Raw genomic sequence first — 25,599 nt, 5'->3', positions numbered from 1 at the left:
ACCCTTACTTCCTCCTGACTTGGTGTTAACATAACTTCACCAGCCTTCTAATATAACCTTCTCTAACACTAAACAGATGAAGCTGATATTTTCATAAGTCACAGAGAAACTAACATAAATAAATAAGTTTCAAAGGAAAAGACAAAATGAAAGATTTATTTCCCTGCACAAACACAGCAGACTTATATTAGTGTTCCTTTGATTACAGTGCTACCGAATATTAAAGATGACATTACCAAGCGAAAGGGGATTTCTCCAAAATATTCTTATGATGAAAACTAATTTTGCTAAATCATAAAGTGCTGTGGGATTGTATACATGTTACTGAAATGTACTGCATAAATTCTCTGTTGATAATTTAACAATGTTGTATTTTCTTAGCTTGCAGCATATGTCACCTTCAGCTGTGCATTTATGCTAAATTGCATAGCAATTTTCGTTGCATTCTCAATATTATGTTCCATTTTTATTATTATTATTATGCAGTGTTATAAAAACAGCAAGGTACATAGCAAAGAAAGACAGTAGAAAAAAAGTACATTGCAAAGGAACAACTTACATCAGAATAAATCGAGTGCTCCATATATTCTAAGAATGATTCATGCAACTTTTTCTTTTTAATTATTCACCCTATCATCCAACAGAACGTTAAAGCACCTCCATACATCTCCCTCACTGTACCCTTCCCCCTCCCCACTCCTTTCCACTTAACAAACCATTATAGCCATATAAAGAATCTATTTCACTTCCAGTTCACCCTGTCTTTTATTTCCAAAGGATATTTCCTTTCAGCATCAGGCAAAAGAATGTAGGGATGTGCAAGGCAAATATATTTCACTTTAATTTTGGACTTTTAAGACTTTTTACCAATTTGGGGCAATATTGATTCATTTGTAAACAATAAAAAATAACAAAATTATTTTGCATGCATTAATTCATAGAATAAGGAGCGTGTTAAATTGATTTTGCACACATTAAGAGGTATGTTTACTTAAATTGTGGCATGTTATGGAACTTAATGTGTGTTAAGAGCAAAAACTCTTAAATGCAAAACCTCTGCGGCAAATACAGGTGGTGTTGTCGGCATTGGCCCTGAATTTACAGCATGGTATAAACACTTGCAACACAAGTACTGCATTAACCCTCAAATTCTACAGCAGTCGCCAAAAATTGTGGGAGTAAGTTTGGGGGGGGGGGTGTCCAATTTGCGCTTGCAATTCGATTGATAACGAGCCAATTATTGCCAATAATTTTCTTTTAACAAGCAATTATTGGTGCTAATTGAAATCAATTAACATGTGCGTATGTAAATTTAGGCACGTGAACCACACATAATTTTACATATGTCCCCAGAGTCCCCCCCGAAAGGTACATACATTTAATCTATATAAACCTGTCATGAATCCCCTCCTCCTCATACCAACTCAACCCTTTACCACCACTTGACCTTCCCCAAGATTACCCCCAAACGTTCCCAGGTATAATCCCTGGTGGTCAAGAGAGATTGAGCAAAAGCAGTGCAAAATGGCACTGATGGCCTCTAGCAGTTGTCTCATGGTACTACTGCTACGGATCATCCTTCCATATAAGAGCATATAAGCCCCCTCCTATACATAAATTTGAAAGAACAATTTTTTTCTGTCTTACAATTTTTTTAACGTCTTGTAAGGTACCCTATACGATAAAGTACCCCTTGAAGTATCATTTGATGACTGTAGCAGTGTGTTCAGAAGACCACTGATGTTTCTACTGCCTGTGAAGACCAAGATCTTCTGTTATGGTAAGTCTTCATTCTAGAGGGGTAGCAGTGGGATTCATTGGGGGGGGGGAGGCAAAAGAGATAAACGTTTCTCTGAAGATTAGGCATATGTCTGCTGATGAGAGGTGAGAAGGATCTACTAGCTCTTGGAGGGAGTTACTTACCACAGGAGAGCTGTTTATTTATTTATTTATTTATTTATTTATTTATTTATTTATTTATAGGCATTTGTTATACTGCTAATTGAAAGAATGTCTGCTGCCTATAATAGGGCTGTTTATTAGGAACTGCTGAATGCTGAAAGGGTTGCTGGTGCTCATTAGAAAAGTTTGGGGATAGTGGTAGGCACAGATTTTGAGGGATGAGGGAGACTCATTTTCTCCAGGACAAGATTAAGGCATGTGCCTAAGGTCCAAATGTTTAGCAAGGGCCCTCTCAAATGTGCTAATTTAATGCCTCATAAGCAAATATTTTGCCCTGAGAGGTCATCTAGTAGACCAACCATACACGTGGAGGGGCATTTTCGAACGGGGATGCCCATCTCTAAGGGCGTCCATCTCTGATGACGTCCCTGCGAAGGGGCGGGGCATCCCATATTATCGAAACAAGATGGGCATCCATCTTTCATTTCAATAATACGGTCGGGGACACCCAAATCTCAACATTTAGCTCGTCCTAAGAGATGGTCGACCTAAATATTGAGATGGTCGTCCTTAGAGATGGGCGACCTCGGTTTTCGCCGATAATGGAAACCAAGGACGCCCATCTCAAAAATGACCAAATACAAGCCATTTGGTTGTGGAAGGAGCCAGCATTCATAGTGCACTGGTCCCCCTCACATGCCAGGACACCAATGGGGCACCCTAGGGGGCACTGCAGTGACTTCACAAATTGCTCCCAGGTGCATAGCTCCCTTACCTTTGGTGCTGAGCCCCCCAACCCCCCAAAACAAAACCCACTCCCCACAACACTACCATAGCCCTTAAAGGGTAATGGGGGGCACCTAGATGTGGGTTCAGTGGGTTTGTGTGGGTTTTGGAGGGCTCCCATTTACCACCACAAGTGTAACAGATGGGGGGGATGGGCCTGGGTCCGCCTGCCTGAAGTGCACTGCAGTACCCACTAAAAGCTGCTCCAGGGACCTGCATACTGCTGTGATGGAGCTGGGTATGACATTTGAGGCTGGCATAGAGGCTGGAAAAAAATGTTTTTTAATTTGTTTTTTTGGGGGGGTGGGAGGGGGTTGGTGACCACTGGGGGAGTAAGGGGAAGGTGATCCCTGATTCCCTCCGGTGGTCATCTGGCCAGTTCAGGCACCTTTTCGAGGCTTGGTCGTGAAAAAAAAGGGACCAAGTAAAGTCGACCAAATGTTCTTTAGGGACACCCTTCTTTTTTCCATTAACTGCCGAGGACTGCCGAGGACGCCCCCGTTCCACCTTTGTTCACACTGCTGACACGCCCCCGTGTATTTTGGTCATCCCCGCAACGGAAAGCAGTTGAGGATGCCCAAAATCAGCTTTCGATTATGCCGATTTGTGCGACACTGAGAGAAGGACGCCCATCTCCCGATTTGTGTCTATTTTCCATAACCCATGTGTATGGTCCATCTGTTAGAAGGAGTTGGCAATACTGCTTCCTCTTCCATCAGTTTTCTTTGCAGTCAGAACCAGGCAAATTTAATGTGCTTATATTACAATGGATGGCCGATGCCCTTGTTTGCTTAGGGCCTATTAAAAGATTAATCCAGCCATGGGTACTTCAATGCTAAGTAGCCTTTTCAATTTGAGCTTTTTAGCAGAGAATTTCCAGAAAGAACAGGCTTGGTCTTAAGTTATCGTTTAATCTATGACATTTGTAAAGATGTTAACCTTCACTAGGCCTATGGTAAATAATAAGTGTGAGAAGCATACTATGATTTCCTGTAAATTTCTTACATTTTAATTTGCATAAGATGATCCTTCATTTACATAAAAGGTCATTTTCACATGACCTCACTAACCTTTGGAAGAGACATCTTAATGTGCATGTTAAGCCTTACAGCATAGTACTCTATTTTTAGCATATACAAAACATGATGTGATTTGATTTATTAACTCAATATAGTTAATTATTCAAAAGCATCAGGCACTTTTTAATTAAAATAAAATACATACTAATAATATAACACATACCTGATACAATAAGATCAAAACGTGCATACTTCTCATCTATCACACAGCAGCAGAATTACACTCAATAGCGACAATTCCCCATAAAGCTTGGACCAAAAAGCCATGACTTCAGAGATTTACAAAGATGCTGAAAGCTATTTTGTTTCCTAATTCACAAAGAAGAGCATTCTACCACAGAGAACTCATATAACTAAATGTGCTCCTCCAGGTAGATAACAAATGCACCTCACACAGAAAAGGAAGTACCAAAATACTTTTTCTGAAAACAGTGTAAGGCTCTCAATGATGAGTACTCCACGGGTTTATTGGCCAGATAGGTAGGTTGATCCCTAAACAAAACCTGATAAACCAGGCAGATAATCTTGAACCGAATTCCAAATACCACTGGCAACCACTGAGGATGCCATAGCATGCCACAAAGGAGAAGCCTGGCTGGCTTCTACAAGCTAAGTTGTGAGTGACCGAACAGCAGGAAATTGCTAGCACATATCAACACCCATTTTGCTCTGGAAAGAAAGTGCAAAATGGAACAGCCAGGTCAGAACCTTCATATTTCCCCAGTATTTTAGAAACATCTCGGCCAAAATTGAGTCTTTTGTGAAATACATATAACTACCCAAGCAAATACGCCTTTATTTGCAGGCACGTTCTGCGGGAGCATTTTACAAAAATAAATGTAGAAAAAAAACAGCAGCATTACTCAGCCGCTTACAAGTATTTCTGTGGAAACTCTTGAGTGAACAGCCATGATGTTGTTTTTGCTTACAATCGGGCTCATTTTCAAAACAGAAAAACATCTAAAGTGGCATAAAGCAGCATATGGACGTTTTTCTCACAAAAACGTCTCCAAATCAGTATTTTCAAAACCTATTTTTAGACATTTTTCTCTGACATTCGTCAGAAGTGCATCCAAATCTCAAGGGGGCATGTCAGGGGCGTATTCAGGCCGGGACTTAAGGCATTCCTAAGACTTAGATATAACAAAAGAGAGGGAACGAAGTACAAGCTAAAGTCCAAAAAAAAAAAAACAGCACCACAGGCCTTTAAAAATGGAACACAGTTCTTTAATGAATGAGCCTTTTTGTCAAGGCTCATTCATTAAAGAACTGTGTTCCATTTTTAAAGGCCCGTGGTGCTGTTTTTCTGTTTATTCCTAAGACTTAGACATTTTTTAGCCATAATGGAGCAAAACAAAATTGTCTAGAACTAAAACTTAGACTATTTGAGCTAGAGCAGTTTTTTTTATAACGAATAAGGCACAAAAAGGTGCCCTAAATACCCAGATGACCACTGAAGGGAATCAGGGATGACCTCCCCTTATTCCCCCAGTGGTCACTAACCCCCTCCCACCCCCCCCAAAAATGTGATTAAAAGCATTACTTGTCAGTATCTGTGTCAGCCTCCGATATTATACTGAAGTCCATTAGAATAGCATGCAGGTCCCTGGAGTAGTCTAGTGGTGGGTGCATTGCACTGCAGACAGGTGGACCCAGGCTCCTACCTCACCCTTACTTGTTACACTTGTGGATGAAACTGTGAGTCTTCTAAACCTCACCAGAAAACCACTGTACCCACGTATTGGTGCTCCCTTCACCCATAAGGGCTGTAGTAGTGCTGTACAGTTGGGGGTAGTGGGTTTGGGGGGTTCAGCAGACAAGGTAAGGGAGCAATGGTGAGATGTGTACCTGGAAGCATTTAAGTCCATTGCAGTGCCCCCCTAGGGTGGCCTATTGCTTTTCTGGAATGTCAGGGAGACCAGTCTACTAAAAATGCTAGCTCCTCCTATATTCCAATGGCTCGATTTTGTGTGTTTTGCACTTGGGCTTTTTTTTTTTTCTGAAAATGACCAAAATACAAAATGTCCAAATCACAAAACCTTGTTCAAAACAGTATTTTCGAAAAAAAAAAAAACATAGACATTCATCTTTTCTGAAAATGGCCTTCTTTCCTATTCAGATTTTGGACGTTTTTTTTGTAAAATGTCCAAAGTCGGACTTAGGTGTCATATCAAAAATGCTCCTCATTGTGTGCATACAAGTATTTGCTATTATTGTTTTATATAAGAAAACACCATAGGGGAAGATTCTATATATGGTGCCTAAAAAATCAGCACTGAAGTCAGCCCTAAGCGTATTCTATAATTGGCTAAATCTAGGCGCCTATTATAGTATATGCTTAATTGATATTTCATTACCTAAATCTACGTGCATCCATTTACACCAACAAAAAGATGGTGTAAATCTCGGCGCCTAGATTTAGGTGCACTGTGCCATATATTCTATAACTAGGCACCTAAATTTTAGAACGTCCATGAAACAACCATTTCCCCACCCATAACCACTCCCCTTTTGCCTGTGCATATTAGAAGTCCGGTGCACATCGTTACAGAATACACTTAGCAACTTGTGTGCCTGAATTCTAATCGGTGCCAATTAGTGCTCATTATTGCTTGTTAAGTGCTGTTATCAGCACTCAGTAGCATGTTAAGTTTGTTAATTTGTTCACATTATTATAGAATCCATGCTGATTTCAGTGTGGATGCTCTATATAGAATCCGGTGGGGCTCATTTTCAAAGCACATAGATGTGTCAAAATGCCCTACAAAGTCTATCTGCCAAAAACGTCCAAATAGCAATTTTGCAAAGGCAGGAAAAAAAAACGTCCAACACTGCAGTTCATCCAAATAACAAGGGTTTTTATTGTGGGTGTGTAGGATTTATATGCTCAGAATGTGATAAATGTTTCATATGGCAGGCTGAGCTACAGCGGCATGAAAGAACTCATACAGGAGAGAAACCATTTCAATGTTCAGAATGTGATAAATGTTTCAGATCCAAGTTAGGCCAAGTTGGGACAAAGGAAGACCCGAAAAAAGATGTCCAACCATGATAATCAAACAGGAAGAAACATCGACATTTTAGATTTAGGATGTCCTAAGTTAGACCTGTTTCAATCATGTCCCTGGTTAAAAAAAGGTGCTCTGATTGAGCAGCTGTCTACTGAAGGGATTAAGGCATGACCTTTCTGTAATTCCCCAGTGGTTACTGTCCATATCCCTCTCCTCTGAAAGTGAAACTAGAAAGGAATACCAGAGTCCATAATAGACTCAGGTATTACAAACATTTTGACCAAAGCAGAAAGAAGTGTGAGGAGTAACCTAGTGGTTAGCACAAGAACACAAGGGACAGCAGTTCAAATCCCACTTTAACTCAATTTTTTTTTTATTGTGAGCTCTTCGGAAACAGAAATATACCTACTGTATCTAAAAGCCTGAAGGCTATTGAATTGGTGTGCATTCAGGTACTGTAGGTATTATTCTGTTCCTGGAGGGCTCACAATTACAAATTAAGAGAGTTAGTGGGATTTGAACTGTGGTCCCTTCGTTTAAGGTTCACTGCACTAACCACTAGGCTACCCTTCTGGTCTGCCTGGATCTGTATGGCCACATTTCTCAAAATGATGTCAGACAGACAGCCCTATCCCTGTTGTTGTTGTTGTTGTTGTTGTTTGTTTGTTTGTTTTTTGCCGTTCATAAGTTGGGCATTTCATTTTGTAAAATGGCTATTCATTTTGGGTGTTCTCAGCACAAAAATGTCTATCTTACAGCCATTTTCAAACAGAAAATCTGGATGTATCTTCCTGTTTCTAAATTGGCTGTCAGATAGTTGGAGGGGTTTAAATGTTAGGACCAGAAAGTCCCAATTTTGACACAGATGACTTTCAAAAATGTCCCTCCATGTATTCAAACTACTCATAAGAAAGAGCCTCCAGACTTGAAAGGCCATCTTTATTAAGATCACTTTCTGGTAGTCACTTTCATAGCACCATCCTGTACATTTAAATAACTGATCCCAACCACGCTTCCCAACTGTTTCTTCACTGTAAATTGGCACATCAGGTGCAGCTCATTAATTAGAATCTAACTGATGAAATGTCAAGTACTAATCAACAACAATCTAATGTCTCAATTATCAATCAACAGGAACTTGAAATCCTTGACGAACAAGTGTTCTGAATTTTAATATAAACATCAGCAAATCCCTTTGTTTAGAATTCTTTTGCTGCAATATATCCTAAAATGACTTACGTCTTGTTGAAACAAGTTGGTACGGCAATATATTTTGATGGGATATATGAGAACTGAATGGATGGTCTCTGGAAAACTTGGATTATATGAGATCTTGACCTCCTACTAGTTTATATCCACAGTCATAAAAATAAATACATGGATGCACATTTTTGATAGAATGTACAAATCAGAATTGAGATTCCAGGTCAGATGTATCAAGTTTTGCTAGTTTTTTTAGAACATAATCTGCTGATATAGAGCCTGCTCTAAAATGAAATTAAAAATGGACATGCAGTGCTACTTATTTGAGGCGGAAGCATCTATTTATTTTACAAGCACCAATGTCTATACTGTAACACAAAGATGTATGTGCTGGATTACACATATGTATGTTGGAATTTCAGAGCATACACATATGTATCCCAGAACATGCAAATGTATGTCAGCTATTTTACAAACCTATACATCTATGTTTCATCACACCGTCACAGCACTCAAAAACATTTGCCACTATGGCAATTGAGGGAGACAAAAACACTGGGAGATTAAGGAGGCCACCGTCTCTAATTTCTCCAATGGAGTGCCGCACAAACCTCCTAATTCTACAAAAAGTGCTAGAAATTGAATGAGCTAATTAGCACCAATAATTGGCTTTTTAACAACCAATTATTGGCGCTAATTGAAATCAATTAACACATACACACATAAATTTAGGAACCTGATCCACACTTAAATTTTACACATGTCCCAGAAAAGGGGGTGCAGAAATGGGAGGGTCATTTTGGGGCAGAGCATGGGTGTGGATTCCAGATGCATGCGCAATTATAGAATAAGGGGGTTTTGTGCGTAAATTTAGGTGTGAGCATTTGCACCACCTTTTCATTGGTGCAAATGATTATGCCTAAATTTACTACAAAAAATGTATTTAGGAGACCTCCAAGGATAACTTATATCATAAACAACTAGAAGTAATCCTCTCCAAATGAGTACTCAACAATTTTTCACTTTTTAACACTTTTTATCACAATTCTTTTTTTTTTTCTTTTTCTTTTTTTTTTAACAGGAGGAAAAGTCTCAACAGACTCCTTCTAAGCATCAAAGTTGATCAATTCTAGGAGTTCTCACTGTCATCATTGGCTAAAAAAAACTCCCAAAATCTTTTTTGATAATCCAAACAATCTCTTGTACTTAGCTTCTAGAGATGCATTGACTCCTCATATCTCAATCCCACGGCCGAAATTGGCCAAGGTTTCGATAGCTTCATCAGGGTCCGTGAATCACAAGCTGTTAAATATATAGAAAAAAGGGGATCAGATCATCACTTCACCAGTAAGATTTCCACAGTCAACATACTCATATACCTCACTCCACTCCATGGCTGTTGAACTCGGCTTTTCTCAATGTCAAAAAATGGCATCCGAATGTATCAGCTGACGTCAGACACCTTTAGTGCTGGGCAGCCTATCACAACAGATTCTTTAAACTTGGCTCTTCACAATAACATAAACCAAAAAAATGGTGCCCAGATTTATCAGTTGACATCAGACGCCTTCTATACCAGGTAGCCTATCATAGCAGACACTTTGAATAGACTGTTTAAACAGAAAGCTCCCCATACAGCCTCATCAGAAAAATCCTTAGTGAAAATGACACCATTCCATTTTCGAATTTAGACCTTCAGGTTCTAGCATCTTCAAATGGAAAATCCAATTTTGCTCTAACTGTAGTAAAATACGACTCACAGAAAATCGAAGTTCTTACATAGAAGATTACTTGAAGCACTGTTGTACATTCAAGTATACTTTTGAAGATCTGAGATGCCTGGTAATAGACTGTGTGCAAGAAAATATTAGAGGTGGGGACAGATGTCTGATAGGATTACAAAGGGAACAACACTGGATTTTTTAAACTGCAAGCCTTACAACTTACTGGTTTGACTTGAAGTCATGTATTAATGGAGCCTTTTTTTTTTTTTTTTTAAAGAGATCCTTGCTTTATCAGCCAATGAATAATTTGTACTTATTTGATTGACAACACCATGATCCAATGAGTCAGCTTAATGATAGTGATCTTGATTGGTAGAAAAGATATTTAAACAGAGGCATTAGAATACCGACCCACCATTTTGAAGCAGAACGCTCAGTATGAAATTTTTGAGTCAGAGAGCAGTCAGCATTCATAGACAATATAATGTTGTTTTGTGAAAAGTTTTTAAGAATATTCAGTTTGTCGGTATCTTTTTGTAACATTCATCGAAAGCAAGTCTCCCCCTGAGGCAGTGGTTATAAGTACCGCAAAATGGCAGCCGGCGTAGAGGAGAATAATGACTGCGAGAAGCTAAGTGAACTTTTTTATTTTATGCTGAAAAAGAATTGCATAAATAAGATTATTTGAGTAATATAAAAATGGGGAGTTTTAAGCCTATGATTGATAAGCGGTGGTGCACGATTGATATGCTCAGAAAGGGGAAGATTCTATATATAGCACCTGGAAAATCCGCGTGAAAATCATATTCACCTAAGCGTATTCTATAAGATTTAAGCGCAGTATATAGAATATGTTTAGTTGATATCCCAGCATCTAAAACTATGCACATCCATTTACACCAATGAAAGTGTGGTATAAATCCCTGCATATAGACTTACGCGGACTGGGCCATATTCTATAACAACGAGCGTAAATTTGGGAATGCCCATTTCCCCTGATTTGGAAAGATTGATTTTCACTTTATTGTCCTGGAGCCATTCCAAGATCCTCTCAACTATAATAGTCACAGTAGACAAAGCTGAAGGATTTGAAGGATTCAGTATCACAAGGATCTGAATGTCATCGGAATAAATGAAAGGCAAAAAAAAATCCCTTAATGCAGTTGTGTGCTAGCAGTTATTAACTGCTTTACACTGTTAGTAAAAAGCCCCTCAATCAATTGAACAGTACCATAAGTCAAGTGGCAAATTTACAACCAATCATTTAATCTCTAGTGAAAACTGAATACACTGTATTGTCATATTACATTATTTTTGCTGGAAACAAATATACACATTTTTGAAACCAATAGCTCAGGAGCATCATTGTTTTCTAGAAAAGAAATCTGAGAGCAATAGGGGGTGCCTCCTGAACATTTCCAACATTTGGAGGGGTTTTCATACAAGCAGAAAGATTGCAATATGCATCTGTTATGCTCCTATCACACTGACAACCTGATATTCCCTGAAGTGACAAGGAAGGGTGAGCAGAATGTCAGAGACCATAAAGTATATGGAAAAAGATGGAAGGAGTTCAGCAAAACTCAGGAAAGGATCACTAAAAACAAAACAAACTGAATGAGTAAAGGTTGCAGCTGGCTACAGTTTCTCAATAACTTCCATTTAAAAACTATGAAAAATTTAGAAATATGATACCCGTTAAACTGCTGGTACAAGATGTGATGAAAGAATAACTGTAGGCTTTAAGGGGCGACTTTTAAAGAAATACTCTGATGTTCATGAATATAGCTTTTTTTTTGTAGATGGGATTTCATAAGATGAACATTAAAAACTTCAGAAAAAGCAGGAAAAAAAACCCACAAAAAAACACAGCTGTTTGTGCTGTTCCAGAAATGAAGCACGTTTTTTTAACCTACAAATGCACTCGATCTACAGCCCCTCCCTACCTCTCTACCCTCATCTCCCCTTACATTCCTACCCGTAACCTCCGTTCTCAAGACAAATCCCTCCTGTCAGTACCCTTCTCCACCACCGCCAACTCCAGGCTCCGCCCTTTCTGCCTCGCCTCACCCCATGCCTGGAATAAACTCCCTGAGCCCATACGCCAGGCCCCCTCCCTGCCCATCTTCAAAGCCTTGCTCAAAGCCCACCTCTTCAATGTCGCCTTCAGTACCTAACCATCATACCTCTATTCAGGAAATCTAGACTGCCCGTACTTGACATTTCGCCCATTAGATTGTAAGCTCCTTGGAGCAGGGACTGTCCTTTTTTGTTAATCTGTACAGCGCTGCGTAACCCTAGTAGCGCTCTAGAAATGTTAAGTAGTAGTAGTAGTTCCAGAATGACTTTGCAAAATGGACCATTTTTATACTAAACTTTCATGTGAAGTGCACTTCACTGGAAAGCTGAAGGAAATTGCATATTAATGAGCTACTGAGATGCAAATGCAAGGAAAGCAGATATTTAATATTAGGTTTTGTCAAAATAGACCCACAGGAAAGGGTGTTTAAAAAAAAAACACCAATAATGTGTGGTTATTTTTCTGGTGGCCCACTGAGCTTATTTTCCCATGGAGTAGCGACTCTTTAAAAGTGCCACAGGCTCTAATTATAAGGTCCTTTTAGGAGGGTTCTCAACATATTGGTGGTCCAGTGGTATCTCTCTCTCTCTCTCTCTCTCTCTCTCTCTCTCTAGCCCTGCTTCTGTGGCTGTAATTTAGGGAAAACATGGCCTCCTCAAGGTGTATATCAGAACTATCCATTCAAAGGGTGGTATAGCAGGTCGAATGCATGCACATGCAAGTCTGAATGAATCCGTTATTTATCTGTATACTTTTTTTTACATGAAAACTTACTACTGTATGACAAAAATCTAAAAGCATACGTGTAAGTATACCTTCTGCCCCAATCCTAATCATGGGAACACCTACTAATATGGAACATTATCAAATTTTTCTGTTTCCCTGCACATGAAATTCTTTTTTATGTGCAGAAATGATTTTCAAAATAACCTTCTTTAAGTACTTTGATAGCAAGCTATACCTAAGAATAAAAAATGTTAATGGTATTAAATCCACACACGATGGTGAATTAACACCCAGGTTAGCCAGCTCTTGGTCTAGTGATTAGGGTGGTGGACTTTGGTACTGGGGAACTGAGGAACTGAGTTCAATTCCCACTTCAGGCACAGGCAGCTCCTTGTGACTCTGGGCAAGTCACTTAACCCTCCATTGCCCCATGTAAGCCACATTGAGCCTGCCATGAGTGGGAAAGCGCGGGGTACAAATGTAAAAAAAAAAACCTGGAAACTCAGTGCTGGTGCCCGGACATGGCCCAGCATTTCCAGGTTTAATGCCAGCAGCAGATTGCAAACTGCCACCAGCTGAATATCACAGCCCATACTTATATTTTAATTATTTTTAACTTTGCAAAGCATACACTTAAGAAATCAGATTTAGAAGTTAGTTATAGTACTACAGTAGACAAGAATATAAAATAAGACAAAGAATCTTAGAATGCTTCTTTATTGCTTCATGGTGCGACCTCATATATATTTTCTAGACCTCTATCATATCCCAATTCAGCTGTCTCTTTTACAAGCTTAAGCCATATATATATATAGAATCTCCCCCTTTCTGACCACATCGATCATATCGATCATGCACCACCGCTTATCAATCGTAGGCTTAAAACTCCGCATATATATATATGGCTTAAGCTTGTAAAAGAGACATCCGAGGTGGGATATGATAGAGGTCTACAAAATATTTAGGGCCCCTTTTACAAAAGCAGCGGTAAGCCCAATGCAGGCTTACCTCACACTAAAAAGGAACTACTGCAGCAGCCCGGCAGTAGGTCCCACCCCCAGCGCACCGTCATAGCCAGCGTTACACATATATATATATATATATATATATATATACTTTTTTAAGTATCTTTATTAAGTCAAGGTATGCTGGTGTGTACCTGGCAGTAATATAACTCAGATAGCCATCACTATGTGCTCCAATACTAGTAGTTGCACGACTACATACAACACCGAGTTGATGCCGGCTATATAGCAAAAGAAGATAGGAAGACATATATTCGCCTTTGACTCAGTTTTTCCCTCATTTTAACCCATTGACAGTAAACTATAATTTCCCTCCCCCCCCCCAGCTATCCCCCCCTCCCCTGTGTCCACTTGCAATTCTAGGGGGAATCCTGCTGGGAGATCCCTCAGGGGCCCACAGAAAGATGTGTATTTATTGTTTTAATGCTGGTGTGTACCTGGCAGTAATCGGACAGTGCCACGCACTGCCCGGTTACCACTGGGTTAGCGTGGGAGCCCTTACCGCCAACTCAATGGTGGTGGTAAGGGATCCCCCACAAAATGGCTGCACGGCAAGTGCTTTACTTGCTGCGCAGCCATTTCCTGCAGAAAAGAAAGACCTACCTTTTACCCAGCTGTGGTAAACGAGGGCTTTGGGGCAAATCAAAAACACAGGCTGATGTCAGCACAGGCTCCCTTTTGCTACAGCTTGATAAAAGGGGCCCTTACTGGTGTACAACAAGTAAATGTAAATAGATAATTTACTCTTTCAAAAAGTGCAAAAATGAAGGGAAACTCTATGATGTTACATGGTAATGGTTTTAAAATTAATAGGAGAAAATATGTTTTCACTTAGTTAAGCTCTGGAACTTGTTGACAAAGGGTGTGCTAGAAGCAGTTAGCATATCTGGGTTTAAAAAAAAAGGTTTGGACATATTCCTGGAGGAAAAGTCTATACATTTCTATTAAGGTAGACCTGGGGCAAGCCTCTACTTATTCCTGAGATTGGTAGCATGGAATCTTGATACTTTTGGGGATTCTGAAGTAACACTGAGAAGCAAAGAGGCATCAGATAAATCTATAATGAGCTATGGGATCTCTTATAGCCCCAGCTATTTCAGATCCAAGCTCCTTCTGGTTCATCAATCATTATTCTTAAAAAAAAAAAAATTCTTTCTGGAATTCAAGTGCACCACATGGCTAATTTGCATATTAGCATATTATGATGCTATCCCCTAGATGTAGCATTTCCCTTTAAATAGGGGCTTGAGGTAAGCACTAACACATGCTCACTGCAGCTTTAATTGGAACACCATGGAACCTACTGAGGCATCCTGCAGTACAAACCTGTGTGTCTAGCCCTGTCTTTGGCTGTTTTCAAGTCCAAACTTAAAGCCCACCTCTTTACCACTGCGTTTGACTCCTAGCCATTACTCACTTGCCCTGTCCTTATCCTTACCTATTTATTCCCTTACCCTTATTTGTTCTGTCTGTTTACCTGTCTTATCTAGATTGTAAGCTCTTTGAGCAGGGACTGTCTTTTTGTGTATGGTGTACAGCGCTGTGTATGCCTTGTAGCGCTATAGAAATGATAAACAGTAGTAGTAGTACTTGAAATAGCACAATCTTCTTTGACTAGTCCGCCATGATATTGCTCTTTAGTGAGCTGTGAAGCTTATGTTTTGGTGAGTGTTGCCTTTTAAGAAATATTGTTGGTTTACAAGTGGTATAATGCTCATTGTTGTTTGTTATATTTATTTTTTCAGAGTGGCGGGGCAGGGCTGTTTAGATCAAAATGCCTTTTTCTAGTACATAGGGCGTCAGGAGCTCTTTGAATATTACATAGCGCTGTTTACCGCTTTTCGTATTTCAATATTTTAATTGTTTAGGTATTTTGGACAACATAAAATTTTATAAAAATTGAATTGGGTACCATAAGCTTTGAGGCAAATGATTGATGAACCGGAAGGAGCTTGGATCTGAAATAGCTAGGGCTATAAGAGATTATAGATTTATCTGATGCTTCTATGCTTCTCGTCAGTGGCTTAGGAAGGGGGGGGCGGTGGGGCGGTCCGCCCCGGGTGCACGCCGCTGGGGGGGTGTCGGCTCGCCGGTTCCCTGCTCTTTCTGCCCCGGAACAGGTTACTTCCTGTTCCGGGGCAGAGAAAGCAGGGAAGCAGCAGAGCTGACGCAGCTCCCAGTGACGTGCACTGGGGGCGGATCGGCCCTCCCGCCTGTCCCACCCTCGCTACGGCACTGCTTCTCATGTTCCTTTTTGTGAATTACATTAGTTGAAACACTTGTGTGTGCACTGCAACTTATTTTGCTTCCCCTCTCTTTTTATGCTTATTTGATTTTTTTGGGAAATGAATTTTCTGTTTTCCCCCTCTCTTTTTATATACTCTTTGGGATTCTGCCAGGTACTTGTGACCTGGATTGGCCACTGTTGGAAGCAGGATACTGAACTAGATAGAACATCAGTCTAACCCAGTATGGCAAATTCTTATGTCATTGTGTCCTTATCTATATCACAACAAGATTTGGCTTTCTCATGCTCATTTCTTCTTTCCATAAAGAAAATTAAAATGGTTTTACTGACATTTTCAATGCAGATTACAAGTTCATAAGTAGATATCAATTTCTTATACTAAAATTACAATGTTTAAGGCATTGCAGATATTTATCTCAGTTGTTTTTCATTACATCTTATTTACGCATTTTCAACTGTTATCTCTGTAATAAAGTTAGGGTGCTTTAAATAGTTCCTTTTTTGTACAATAAGCTCTTGTTTAGTAAAGTAACAAAATAATACTCAAGTTTATTTTGTAGGGCGTGCAATGGTGCTTTAAGTAACTTCTTTACTTGAAAAAAAAAATCAAAAATGTGTTGCTTCTGTGCTCTTAGGATAAAGTGCAGAGTGCAAAGGATATCAAACAGAGGAACATAGGAAAGAGTGCCTAGTAAAGCTGAAAGAGACTAAGAAAGAAATCGGGACAGCAAAAGTGAGGTCAGAAGAAAAGATGGCAAACGAGTAAAGTAGGGAGCTGCATGAGAATGGGGGTTAGTGGGAATCCTGCAGGGATCCCCTCCAGGTCCACAGAACTCCTATGGGGATAGATGCAGAACCTGCGGGGTTCCTGTGGGGATGGATGCAGGTCCTGTGAGGTTCCTGTGAAATTGTAGTACTAGAGCAGCCTACTTATCCTTTCCTTGTGTTTCTATGCTAGCTTAGCAATTATAATAGCACTAAAAGAATTAATGGATATGGAGCAATACAAATGTGTTAGTTTTGTTTTCCATTCCTTTTCTAATAATTCCTAACATTCAATTTGGTTTCTTAGCTGCTGGTGCACACTGAGCAGAGGGTTTCAACATATCATCAAAAATGACACCTAAATCCTTTTCCTTGGCAGTGACTACTGTGAGGGTGCAGGTGAAAGGGGATCCGGGAAGGCATGAAGAAAGGGGGGTACAGGGTGCCGGGGAATCCCAACGGGGCAGATTTCATGTGCACAACACCCACATCCAGAAAGCTGGGCTACCGGAGGCAGAGAGGTTGGCTGGGTTAAGGAAGAAGGGGAGGAACTACCAGTCCCAGAATCCTTCTCTTCCCCACCCGGCTGTGCAAGAGTTAGGGGAGGAGATAGAAGATTGGGAAATGGTCTCTGAGGAAGGTGATGAGGGCCAGCTGGAGAGATTGGGGGCGGGGGAAAGTTGGAGAGGAGGATAAAATGGAGATTACTGAAGGGCTAGGGGAGGAACAGATGGAGATTGGAGCCCTGGCTCAAACCCAAAAAGCTGCTGTAAGAGGGTGGCTAGCTGTACCTTGGAGAGACTGGTGGAAGACCGGAGGAGAGCGGCTAAGGCACTGGGGGAAATCTCTACTAAAGAGGAAACAGGTGCAGCCTGTGAGTGAGAAAGAGAGCTGGGCACAATTGAAACCCCAGCCTGAACCAGGTGGGAATAAAGCTGTGTAACCGTGCTGTAAGAAGGTACAAGAAAGACTGTGTAAACTGTTTCATACTAAAAAGGTCTGGGCTGCAATTGGGTTTTTCCCTCTGATATTGTACTGTTCCCTAAGTGAAGTAATCTGAAGGGAAGTGAAGCTATATGGACTGTTTTTGAACCTGAATTGTGCTATGGGCTGCTAGCCTAAACAACCTGGAGTGAAGGGTGTTTTGTTGATTTGAAGCAAGAAAATGAAAGCTCTTATAAACATTGGACTTTGTATGTGCCTCTGTGAAAGGAACGGAGGGAGGAGGGAGTCCTGGGAGTTCGCAGGGCCTGGAGCCAGATTGCTGTGGAGTGAAGGCAACAGTCATGTGGAGGAAGAGGCAGCTAAGCAGGGTTGAGCCTGCCTGGGTCCTGGATGGGTGACCCAGCTACACTACTAATGTGGAACCTTGCATTACATAGCTATACTTTGGTTCTTCTTTCCCACATGCATCACTTTGCACTTGCTCATTTGGATGCCCAGTTTCCCAGTCTCGTAAGGTCCTCTTGCGATTTTTCACAATCCTCTTGTGATTTAACAACTTTGAATAGCTTTCTTTCATCAGCAAATTTAAGCACCTCACTTGTTATTCCCATTTCCTGCTCTTTCTATATAATGGGTTATTTTTTTGACTTTTAGCGCTTTTTGCAGGAAATGATTAGTACAGTAAACTTGATTAGTCCAGTTCTGAATCTGGACTAATCGAGTTTACTGTGCACATATTACTGCCTTAGTAATTGTTGTTAAAGGCATACTTACTAAATTGTCCACTCTTGGCAACACTGTAAATTAGTGCTTGATAATCAAATGAAGATTATAGGAAGAATGTTCAGATCAATACACTTGTTACCAGGAGAATTTAAATGCAAACTCTTTGAAACAATATGTTATATTGTTTTGTTTCCACACAGTCATGGTAGATAGTATCTGTATTGCCAGCTTGTGAAAGGAAAGTTGATCTGTTTCAGTGTTGATATATTTTCATAATGATGTAAATGTGATGTTATGAGGGACATTTTTGATATGATGTCAAAATTCGATTTTTGGATATTATGCTATGTGATGAACGTAGCGATTTTAGAACTAGAAAAACATGCACCTTTTTGTTTTGAAAATGGCCATTTCAGAGACATTTGTAGAAGTTTTGGGCTAGATTCTATATATGACGCCAGAAAAATCCATGCTGAAAAAAATATACCTAGGCTTAAAGTATACCTAAATTTAAGTATACTTTATAGAAGAAGCCTAAATTTCTCTGCTGGTTATAGAATACACCTAGCACCCATCTGCATGACTAAATTTGGTCACGGGCTATTATGTCAAGTAAAACTTGGTGTAAATCCTGATGCCTGAATTAGGCAAAGACCGAGAGTATTATTTATTTTATTTATTTATTATGATTTATCACCTTTTTGAAGAAATTCAATCAAACATATAAATAGGTAAGAGAGTTTGAACAAGTTTCGATTTGAGAAATGCCCATGGCCACCTACCCTTTTCAACTATGCATCTTGGAATTTACGCACATCAAGAAGCAGCATATGCTTAGACAGTTGTGCATGTAAATTCTAATTAATGCCAATTAGTGTCAATAATGTCTTGTTCATTGGGAATTATCGGTGCTGATTGGCTTGTTAACTAAAGCTGTGTGTGCAAATCTGGAATATGGCTGGATTTGTACAAGCAACGTAAGACACACATTTTGAATGCTCTGTGTTCATCCCATGCCTTTTTGAATTCCATCACTGTTTTTGTCTCTACCACCTCCCTTGGGAGGGCATTCCAGGCATCGACCAACCTCTCCATTAAAAAGAAATCCTTGACATTACTCCTAAGTCTTACACCCCGCAACCTCAACTCATGTCCTCTCAGTTTATCATTTCCTGTTCTCTGGAAGAGATTTGTTTCAATATTAAAACCTTTCATCCCATATTAATACATCCCCAAAACAAGCCATTGGTATGTATAGGGACCCAGTATTCTTAGTAGACTGGCCACACAGACATCCCAGTAAAGCAGTGGGGCACCCTAAGGGGCACTGCAGTGGACTTCATATAAAAGGTCCCAGATACACATCTGACCATCATCCCCATTGTATTGTATGGGAAGCCCTCCAAAGCTCACCAAAAACCTACTCTATCCAACTGTTCACCATCACAATAGCCCTTATATCTGCAGGTGTCACCTCTATGTGGGTACAGTAGGCTTCTGGTGGGTTTTGGAGGGCTCACACTTTCCACCACGAGTGTCACAGTTAGAGTGGGATATGAGTCCTGGATCTCCTTCTTTACAGTGCACTGCACCGACCACTAGACTACTCAAGAGACCTGCTTGCTGTTCTAATAGGACTGACCATAACATCTGAAGCTGATATAGAGGTTGGAGTGTACTGTTGCTTTCATATCTTTGGGGGGTGGGAGGGGGTAAGTAACCACTGGGGGCATAAAAGGGGTCATAGCTTAATGCCTCCAGTGGTCATCTAGTCATTTAGGGCACCTTTTGGTCACTTATTTGCAATTGAAATGGGTCTAGAGCAAAACATCTAACTTTTAGCCCTGGGCGTTTTTTTACTTTGTTCCTTTATGGCAGAAAAACTTTGAAGTTTCCGCTTGTGATTTGAATGTACTGCAGACAAACTATATAGAAAAAGGTCTTAAAATGGGTTTCATAAACAGTGATTAGGACGTTTTGGCAAAAACAAAAGTCCATCTGCCACTCAGTGCTGCTTTTTGACTGTTTTGTTTAAAAATGAGCCCCAATACCTGCTTGCTTCCTAAAAGGGTAAGAAAATTGTATGGACAGAAAAGTTGTGAAACAGCAACTTCATAGGTGAAAAAATCTTAAAGGAAAATACCCTTCTTAAAAGAAGAAAGGACAAAGATTGTCAGACCCAGGGCTATTTATCATTTTTAAAGTTATAAAAAAAAGATTAAGGAAGCCATTCATACCCAAAATTTAAGACAAAAAAGGTGATAATCAAAATGAGCATTTACTGTAAGAACCAAAAGGGAGGATTTCATAAGACCCTTTTTATATGAATAGCTGAAAAGCATTCATACACAAACAAAGCACTCATTACCACCTGGCAAATATCTTGAGCAGAAATTCAGTCTATCTGAATGGAACATTAATTAACTAGCATACATGAATTCATGAACACTTCAGTGTTGTAAAGTCTTGTAAATTTACCCCATGTTTTTCTCAGCTGAAGTGTAGTTTACAACAACCATCAACCAAGAGCTTGGGTTTAAAGAGCTTTGGTTTAAAGTTGTAGGTGCATCCTTATACAGGATGCATCAAAGTGACATCTTATGTTACCACAGGCTGTGCTGTCTAAGCACTGAGGAGGGACAGGGAGCTTAGATGGCACAGCCTGTGGTAGTATAAGAAAGAAGGGCTGCGTACTCAGGTGAAGTTGATGTTTATCAGTGGGTTTGGGTTATGTTATGTGTTTTATGGTAAAAATGCAATGTTGAAGGCCTGGCTGTGGCCTAAATAAAATTCCACATTCGTCATAGAAAATGGCTTCTGGTGTAGTTATGGATATGGAAGTAGGTATGTCTGAGTGAGTGCCGAATGCCCGAGTTGTGTAGTTTACAACAACCATCAACCACAAAATCTGGATCCATGAATGTCCAATAGATAATCTCCTTATTGTCTGCAAAAATCTAAATAAACATGCTTTCAATGATTAGTTGTGGAATTAGTATTCACATATGTTTGTAATTAAAGCTTGAAATGCATGTGTATGATTCTGTGGGTCATGAGAGCCCATGCGTGTTTTGAATCTTTAGTTGTACATGACTGTTTTCATTTTGTAGGTTACTTTACTGACTTGATATACAATAAATTGACATTTAGGGAAAGGTGCATGGATATGGAACAGTAGAAAAGGTAAAATTATGTCTTACCTGATAATTTTCTTTCCTTTAACGCACTTAACCCACTGGTTCTTGGATTCATCTGCTGCAAGTGACAAGGAAGAGATGTATAGAGTGTAAAGGTGCAGAGGAAGTACATAAGTACATAAGTAGTGCCATACTGGGAAAGACCAAAGGTCCATCTAGCCCAGCATCCTGTCACCGACAGTGGCCAATCCAGGTCAAGGGCACCTGGCACGCTCCCCAAACGTAAAAACATTCCAGACAAGTTATACCTAAAAATGCGGAATTTTTCCAAGTCCATTTAATAGCGGTCTATGGACTTGTCCTTTAGGAATCTATCTAACCCCTTTTTAAACTCCGTCAAGCTAACCGCCCGTACCACGTTCTCCGGCAACGAATTCCAGAGTCTAATTACACGTTGGGTGAAGAAAAATTTTCTCCGATTCGTTTTAAATTTACCACACTGTAGCTTCAACTCATGCCCTCTAGTCCTAGTATTTTTGGATAGCGTGAACAGTCGCTTCACATCCACCCGATCCATTCCACTCATTATTTTATACACTTCTATCATATCTCCCCTCAGCCGTCTCTTCTCCAAGCTGAAAAGCCCTAGCCTTCTCAGCCTCTCTTCATAGGAAAGTCGTCCCATCCCCACTATCATTTTCGTCGCCCTTTGCTGTACCTTTTCCAATTCTACTATATCTTTTTTGAGATACGGAGACCAGTACTGAACACAATACTCCAGGTGCGGTCGCACCATGGAGCGATACAACGGCATTATAACATCCGCACACCTGGACTCCATACCCTTCCTAATAACACCCAACATTCTATTCGCTTTCCTAGCCGCAGCAGCACACTGAGCAGAAGGTTTCAGCGTATCATCGACGACGACACCCAGATCCCTTTCTTGATCCGTAACTCCTAACGCGGAACCTTGCAAGACGTAGCTATAATTCAGGTTCCTCTTACCCACATGCATCACTTTGCACTTGTCAACATTGAACTTCATCTGCCACTTGCACGCCCATTCTCCCAGTCTCGCAAGGTCCTCCTGTAATCGTTCACATTCCTCCTGCGACTTGACGACCCTGAATAATTTTGTGTCATCGGCGAATTTAATTACCTCACTAGTTATTCCCATCTCTAGGTTATTTATAAATACATTAAAAAGCAACGGACCCAGCACAGACCCCTGCGGGACCCCACTAACTACCCTCCTCCACTGAGAATACTGGCCACGCAATCCTACTCTCTGCTTCCTATCTTTCAACCAGTTCTTAATCCATAATAATACCCTACCTCCGATTCCATGACTCTGCAATTTCTTCAGGAGTCTTTCGTGCGGCACTTTGTCAAACGCCTTCTGAAAATCCAGATATACAATATCAACCGGCTCCCCATTGTCCACATGTTTGCTTACCCCCTCAAAAAAATGCATTAGATTGGTGAGGCAAGACTTCCCTTCACTAAATCCGTGCTGACTTTGTCTCATCAGTCCATGTTTTTGTATATGCTCTGCAATTTTATTCTTAATAATAGCCTCCACCATCTTGCCCGGCACCGACGTCAGACTCACCGGTCTATAATTTCCCGGATCTCCTCTGGAACCCTTCTTAAAAATCGGAGTAACATTGGCTACCCTCCAGTCTTCCGGTACTACACTCGATTTTAGGGACAGATTGCATATTTCTAACAGTAGCTCCGCAAGTTCATTTTTTAGTTCTATTAATACTCTGGGATGAATACCATCAGGTCCCGGTGATTTACTACTCTTCAGCTTGCTGAACTGACCCATTACATCCTCCAAGGTTACAGAGAATTTGTTTAGTTTCTCCGACTCCCCCGCTTCAAATATTCTTTCCGGCACCGGTGTCCCCCCCAAATCCTCCTCGGTGAAGACCGAAGCAAAGAATTCATTTAATTTCTCCGCTACGGCTTTGTCCTCCTTGATCGCCCCTTTAACACCATTTTCGTCCAGCGGCCCAACCGACTCTTTGGCCGGTTTCCTGCTTTTAATGTATCTAAAAAAATTTTTACTATGTATTTTTGCTTCCAACGCTAATTTCTTCTCAAAGTCCTTTTTTGCCCTCCTTATCTCCGCTTTGCATTTGGCTTGGCATTCCTTATGATCTATCCTGTTACTTTCAGTTGGTTCTCTTCTCCACTTTCTGAAGGATTGTTTTTTGGCTCTAATGATTTCCTTTATCTTACTGTTTAGCCACGCCGGCTGACGTTTAGTCTTTTTTCCCTTTTTTCTAATACGTGGAATATATTTGTCCTGAACCTCCAGGATGGTGTTTTTAAACAGCATCCACGCCTGATGCAAGTTTTTTACTCTGCGAGCTGCTCCTTTCAGTCTTTTTTTCACCATTTTTCTCATTTTGTCGTAATCACCTTTTCTATAGTTAAACGCTAGCGTACTTGATTTCCTAGTTTCACTTCCTTCAATGCCAATATCAAAACCGATCATATTATGATCACTGTTATCAAGCGGCCCTCGTATCGTTACCCCCTGCACTAGATCATGAGCACCACTAAGGACTAAGTCTAGTATTTTTCCTTCTCTTGTCGGCTCCTGAACTAGCTGTTCCATGAAGCTGTCCTTGATTTCATCAAGAAATCTTATGTCCCTTGCGTGTACAGATGTTACATTAACCCAGTCTATATGCGGGTAATTGAAATCCCCCATTATTATTGTGTTGCCCAGTTTGTTTGCGTCCCTGATTTCCTTTAACATTTCCGCATCCGTCTGTTCGTCCTGGCCAGGCGGACGGTAGTACACTCCTATCACTATCCTTTTCCCCTTTGCACATGGAATTTCAATCCACAGTGATTCCAAGGAGGGATAGGGATAGGAGAGAACAGGAGGATAGAGGTCTATATCAGCATAGCAGCTGAAGACTTAACAAATCGGGCAGGTGGCACTTCAGCACTCTCCTTTCACTCCAGACCATACACAGTATATATTCACACTTGATCAGTTATCAGATAAAGAGTGGAATATCCATGAATTATTCACAATAGCAATATCCAATCATGTATACATTTTACGATAATAAACAATCAAATATATGACTTGATTTCTATCTAGAGCACTTGAGGCAAGTGGCCTAGCCTTTTTGAGTCACACAGTTCTCTCACTTCTGCCACAATCACGCTGTCTCCTCCTGGGGCATATACCGCTGACATGCCCAGGTGCTAACATCACAGCTTTGCTCAAGGGATTGCCGTAAAAGCATCTTCCCTCTCATACCCGTCGACTCTCTTTTTTTGAAGCCTTCAGCCTCCATTCCGTCCAAGTCTGAGGTAGGCTCCGCTGATCATCTGCTAATCTGGCACTGGCCCCCCCCACCCCTACCCCCTCTGTACAAGAGGGGAACTGTCCTTGATCTTAGACATCATCCATGCTACTGCTAGCATGGGACAACAACCACATGTCCTTTGACCTTGCTTTGGTCTGAAACATAGTGCCGTGTACTCTTTCAGGCTAGGACCCACCGCCACAGACCGGGACAGCGAAACCTCACTTGTCGCAGTCCACCACCATATCTCATCCTATCTGCGGCCACATTCACTCTGACACTTATGGCTGTACTGCAAATAATTCCCTGGTAGAGCCTCGCTAGATCTTGTGCTGATCTGTCCAAACTATGCGCACTACTGCATCCAACTCACTCCTTGCCCCCTGTTAGGCTGCTGCCGTGTGAGTCTCTTGCAGCCCATCATGACTTCCAACACAGATAATGTCACAACTGATAAACAACTAGCACCACACCTCACCAGTGGGCCTTTCTGTGCCCCAAACCAATCAGTGTTAATAATTTGGTGTGCATTTCTTTGGCCCAAACCAAACGGTTTTAATTACAGCCTATTTCACTGTTCAAGCATTCACACTTACCTCTGTTTCTCGTGTCTCTCTCCCACTCATGACATCACATGTTCTACTCAGGCTCATCAGAACCTTCCGGCATAAGGAGCGCACTCCCTCTAGCAGGAACTTATGCATGGACCCGCACCCCGTATGTACGCATGCATGTGCACCTGTCATCTTGTGACCTGTACATATCTCTTACATCCAAAGCTGGCACCTATAATTCCAGCCGTTAAACCATTTCAAATATGTGAAGAGTATCTGACAGTTTTCTTATAGGAATCAATAAGAACCCTTTGCTTGGGTTGCAGTTGCTCCAAAATACTGCTTCA

This window comes from Microcaecilia unicolor, chromosome 7, assembly GCF_901765095.1.
Source record: "Microcaecilia unicolor chromosome 7, aMicUni1.1, whole genome shotgun sequence".
NCBI classification, from domain to species: Eukaryota; Metazoa; Chordata; class Amphibia; order Gymnophiona; family Siphonopidae; genus Microcaecilia; species Microcaecilia unicolor.
The sequence above is the reverse complement of the archived record's forward strand: the minus strand, read 5'-3'. Positions refer to the sequence as shown.